At 40.0% G+C, this 6,014-nt stretch overlaps 1 protein-coding gene across 1 annotated transcript in view; it reads left to right on the top strand.

Moving 5' to 3' along the window:
• CACNA2D3 (calcium voltage-gated channel auxiliary subunit alpha2delta 3) overlaps positions 1-6,014 on the top strand; it is a 786,579-nt gene that overhangs the window by 367,402 nt on the left and 413,163 nt on the right. The gene's annotated exons all lie outside the window — the stretch shown is intronic.

Genomic DNA, 6,014 nt, shown 5'->3' with positions numbered 1-6,014 from the left:
TATGCAGGACTTCACACACACGCCCCTCTGAAGAAGCCCCGGCCATCGGGGGGAAACGCGTCAGGATAGCGTGTGTTTCAGCTTCTCTAGACACCCTGTGCTGACCTCTATACGTTCGGGTGAGAACGATAAACTACGAATCTCTACAGCCACCGAAGGGAGTGGACCTATCAAATCTGATGCGGACATTGCCGCACGTAATGATAGCGGCTTCTGATTGCTACAGCCAGGCCGGGGATACAGGAGTGAGCGTTTGTCCATTACAGCGAAGGCACTGAATCGGGAGACATAGGCGAGCCAATGCCGGTGTGATTATTTGCAGCTGCCATCCCGTGCCGTCCCATTGGACACACTACTGCGGAAACCTCACTATACTCCACTCATCAGCACGTTCGTGCATTTTGAAAACCCTTCTGGAGGCTCTTTCTTTTGGGGTGATAACCCCGCGTCTCGGACAGCGGTGGGAGTCCTAGTTTACCAAGGAAATAGATCCCATTCAGTGACATTGTTTCACAAGGATACTCTCTTGCCACAACCAACTTCATGCATGTATCGTTGTGGGGTCTAACCAGGACTGTTTTTTGCCGGCTGCGTACGTGAGTACAGCTCCGTTTTTCTTTCTGGGTGATATATCTCTTTTGTTTTTTTCACTCATATCAGAGACTTCCTACCCCATAGGAGATTCAAATGCTCAATACCCGTATCTTTACATTCAGGTGATTCTAGGGAAGCTTTTTAATTGGTTTTAAATGTCTTGTTATAGGTGTCTTTATATGAATTAGTATTATTAAACTTTGTTATATTATATTAATTACACATTGTGATCCATTTATCAGACCATCTCCACTTTTAGGGATTTCTTGTTCAAAGGGGATTGTATTTTTTTGAATCAAGTTTATTGAAACCCTTGGATTTGGTCATTATTATACAATTTTACTTAGCGTAAAGCTCCTATGTGTTCCCCTTGTTTTTTGAAATTAAGATATTAAGTTTCAAAACCAATACTCACATAAGGATGGTTGTAGGGGATAGCTAGCAAGCAGAGGAAAAAGGGCACATGGGGAATATATCTGTCCCCACACAGGTGATCGCACTCAATGCTCATCAGGATGTGGTTCGGATAGTCCATAGCTCAAAACCCCCTGGGACCTGTTCTTTAAGTTTCCTTTTGTTTACAGCACCCCTATAGAAGCTGGGTCAGGACAAAAAGTTAGTGTCAGGGTCTCTTCAACCCTTCTTCATCCAGTTAAGTGTTATAGAAACATAGGAGAGGATACTTCTGCAGAAGGACCCAGTGGGAGAAGATAAGACTTTAAAGCTAACATGACATTGTTTGGATGTGTTAAACGGTCATATCTACCTGAAGAAGCTGTAAAAGGCAGAGTGTCACTGTAAAGAGGAGTAAATAACCCTTTTTATTTATTTATTTTGAACAATTCATTCCTTTGTTAAAGAACTTTGTGCAGTGTTTTGAATCACGATAATAGCTTTTCCGCCACATTGCTCCTCAAGAAAAACCCATTCGAGGTGTTTTCGCCTCATTGTGTTTCCTAAGCTGAACACAGACTTCATTTGTTGGTTTATTTATGATTATTATTTATGCTTACATTTTATATTTCCAATCTCGGAAAGTGTAAAAAATAAACTGAGCCTGTGAGAAATTGTCATGCAATAATCTATATGTACAAGTACAAAGAGTTTTCTCTAGACCAGGGTTGGGCAACCTCAGCGCTCCAGCAGTTATGGAGCTACAAGTCCCAGGAGGCACTGTAAGACTTTGACAGCCACAGGTATGACTCCCAGAGGAAGAAGTAGAATGGGATTTGTAGTGTCACTAGAACTGGAATGCCAAGGTTGCCTACTTGAAGGTTGCTCTAAACTTAGTATATTATAACATATTGGGGTTGATTTACTAAAGCAAATAGGCTGTACACTTTGCAAGGGAATTTGCACTTTGCAGGGGAAGTTTCCCTTAGCTTGGTGAATGTGGTGAATTTTCATTTTGCAAAGAATAGACAATCATGTGCAGAGAAAATTTAAAAAAAAGTATGTTTGCTTCCACATGATTGGGTGATGGAAGTCAGAGAAGATTCACCTCATGCGATAAACTAAGGTGTAATTTCACCTGCAAAGAGCAAATTCCCTTGCAAAGTGAACAGCCTACTTTCCTTTAGTAAATCAACCCCATTGAATAATATTATTTTGTATCTTGAATAAAAATGGAAATCTTCTCTTTGTGTGAGATTCTCTACCTGTAGTAATAGAAAGGAGTCTTCATCTCAGTCCATATGGTTCCCAGTGTTTGGAGGACTTATGTCTAACCATGCAAATGAAATAATAATACAAAATCACCACATTGTTCACAATAACTATAAAGCCATTAAAAAATGTAACAAAGAAGTACCGAAATGCCGTTTTACATAGTCATGTGATATTCCAGTCCCAAGTTTTCTCCCTTCTTCTGTGTACAGGAAACAGGGTCCTTTTTTGGGTGTCCATGTCACTGCCTGTGTCACATGGACTCTTCTTATTAGCTGTACAGTGGTGAGGTCCTATCAGATTTGAGAAGAGTAGTCTGCAGAGATAACATTGGCAAGAGGAGACCAGCATTGATGGCAGGCACAGGCAAATCTGCATCACTGGATTACCAGTACCGGAACCAGCTCTGACAAAGGATGGCCTACTTAGGTGGGTATATTCCTACCTGGATGAGAGGGGGGTAGGAAGGGGTTCCATCTTTGCCTTGGAGATTGTCTTAAAAGGAAATCCAATAGTGTGCTGATTAAGCGCTTCCCATCTACAGGTTCAGAAAGGATTTTATTGGTGTTTGTAAATCCATGTGGAACATTTCTTCCCACTTCCTATCTAAGAAATGAGTAATACACAGAAGAGGAAGAAATGGGAGATCATCTGTATCAGGACACAGACAACTTTTGAAATCTGACAAAAGTTCTAAGCCTTCTCCATTCTGAGGAAAACTAAAAAGATCTGGGCTGGAGTTTGACTTTAGACAAAATTTTCCTTTTTAATATGGGGGTCTGTAAAAAATGTCCATCTTTCAGGACCCTTACCCTTCAGACAGAACATTCCTAAAGTGCCTGTAGTCAGAGTGTTGAGTTCTCTTGTAACAGAGAGCTTTGTAAAGTCGCATGATATTTGCAGAAATACCTCAGCACCTTTCATCGTGCTTTAATACGTTTCATTATTTTGTGCTTTTGATATATCTCTGAATACCATTCACAATCACAGCTGTGAAAGTATTTCCAAATGCAGCCAAATTGTCCATCGGTTTCTTCGTCACAACCAGTTACCTACAGCGTTCTCCAGAGCTCAGGAGCATTACACAGAGCCCTTGTTTATGTAAGATGTACACGAATGGAAGCCAAAGAGTGCAAGTGATCTTTACTTTAGCGGAACATCCATTTCAAAGAACAACGGAAAGTCAGGAATAAAATTGATGAGAAGAATATCCTTGTAAGAGCAGGGGTGGAAAAAAAACATGCCATTAAGTCATCATTTCTTCACTGTCATCTACCAGCATCTGCCCGTCAGTGAGTGGGGGGGAAAAAAACAGCTTCATTAAAATTCATAGTGCGTGAAAGCCATTTTGAATACAATTCTGTACACAAAACAAATTTGAGCGTTTTATTTGATATATTCCTACAGAACGCTGAGCATTTCAATACTTTTCTTCCTGCAAGATATAATGAGGAGGGACATTATGTTGCAAAGCTTTCTGTTACCCTTCAGTAGAAAAGGGAATTGGAATCAAGCAGATAATACAGTGTCCTCCTGTTATGCGCCCGGAAGCCACACTGTACAAAATGATAATGCTTCAGTGGAACAATAGTTATCATGTTTTTTTACAAAATCTTATGCTTGATTCCTTTTTAATGCAGACCTATTTATTGAGCACTAACATTGATACCTAAGGGGCACAAAGGATGCATATTCCATTTCCATGGTTCACTAAATTATTCATGAAAGCTACATAAAAATCTGGGCTTTTGACCCATTTTCTTTTTTTTTTGCATATTGTCAGCTTTTGGGTTAAGATTCCTAAAAATGAGGGCTTCTTGCAGGGCATTGCTTGGGTCCAAAAAAAAGACGAAGAAAGTGCAAGTTTAAAAAGTTTTTTTTTGCCCACATCAACTTCAGTTATCTTTGCATTTAGCAAAATAAGTTGAATGCACCTTATAGGTTTCAAGGGGCCTCCTTCACCAGGGAAGATTTGTGTAAAGCTAGGGTGAAAAGCTACAGATTTCCACATAGAACCAGGCTTGTGTCCTTTTGTTGTTTTTATTTCTCTTCTGTTTCCCTCATTATGCGCTCTCCCTTTTTTTTAACAGTTTCTTCTTCTTCACTAGTACCTTACGTATTTCTCACATCAGGTAAAGAGACAGTTTTCTTGATGTTTGGCCTTCAGTGTCAAACAGGAAGCCTCTAATACATGTTCTACCCAACACTAGAAGTTAAACAGGGTACAAGAATGTCAATATGTCTTTTTAAATAAAATGTCTCCCTTTTCAACAACAGTTATTTCCCTTAAAGTAGTTAGCACTTTTACCCGCCTTAGGAAGTAGTGGTTGCAGGCCTGAGACCTGGGGCACTTGACTGGAAACCTATGGCCAGTGCCTCAGGTGCCAGGGTATAACAACATATACATGTCTGTGATTGCTAATGACAATGAATATAAATACTGATATTGTAGTATCAAAGCCATCCATTCAGGAACACTCCCCTACCCCTTTTCTGTGTCCACCATACATTTTAACCCTTGCTTCTGTCTATAAAGGAAGGCCAATCCTGATCCTGGTATACAGGGCAAAGCAACAGGTTTGCTCTGATGCCCCCCTTCACTGCAGTGCTTCACTCTTTCCCCTTTTATACCATTTATCTGGCAGTAATGAAAATAACACCCTGATTCTTCTGGGTCCATAGCCTGAACAGTCGACTCATAACCTACAAGGGTGGCTTCTATTGCTTCTGACAGCCAAATGGAGCTGTAGGAGAGGAAAAGAAAGGTCGGTATGTGCAGGGCAGAGGAATAATGTAAACCTGTTGCTTTACCCTGTGTGCATATTGCACACATTCATTTTGGCAGAGATTCAATGACTAGTGATTCTCACTATTGTATAGCAAGGCCTGTTAAATACAACAAGCTCATCAGTACTTTCAAAGGGTTGGCAGTTTGTTAAAAACACCTTTTCACTTTGTAATCATTTGCTGAATACATATGAAAATGTTCTATCCTTTCCTGATAAATGGCAATTTTATTTTTCACTGACATCTTTCATTAGCAGTTAATCACAGCACTGCAGCCTGAATACTTGCCATAAGTGCCCTGCTTAATTATACGTTTGTTGTTTTGAATTCGGTTTAGTGAAATATTATTTGCCTAAAGAGCTTAACTCTTTTTATGACTTCAGTTCTTATGTAGATAAGCTAAGCCTTTGCTTGCCTTGTGCCTATGGGAGTACTTTGGGAGTATTTTGCTGTGCGAACCATGTTTAGTAGGTCAGTTAGAACATAAAACTATTTGCTGCTGGTTTTAAAGCCATTGCTCTTAAAGGGAACAATAGTTTTTCTAAAGCTTATCTCCAGGGAAGCAGAAAAATGCAGTCATTATATACAGGCAGTACCCAACTTATGAACGCTCGACTTACGAACAACCTTATGAAACAAGGTATTATTACCCCCCCCTGAGATTAGTGATGCTCCCGAGTCCCACTCCTTGCCTCTGCCACCCACAGGTCCCGCACTCCCGCAGTGTAGTGACACAACTACATACAGCTGTCACTCAGTGCCACCGACTTTACTGCGGTTCATTGTAAAAAAAACTTTGTTTTTATATATAAATACAAAACTAAAAAATGTATTTTTGGTTGGAGTTATACTTAAAAAAATGTACCTGTTCTGACTTACCTACAAATTCAACTTAAGAACAAACCTACAGTCCCTATCTTGTACGTAACCCGGGGACTGCCTGTATACTGTATTTATATATATATATT

Source organism: Nanorana parkeri, unplaced genomic scaffold (assembly GCF_000935625.1).
Source record: "Nanorana parkeri isolate BGI_ZX_2015 unplaced genomic scaffold, ASM93562v1 scaffold189, whole genome shotgun sequence".
Lineage (NCBI taxonomy): Eukaryota > Metazoa > Chordata > Amphibia > Anura > Dicroglossidae > Nanorana > Nanorana parkeri.
The sequence above is the reverse complement of the archived record's forward strand: the minus strand, read 5'-3'. Positions and strand labels throughout refer to the sequence as shown.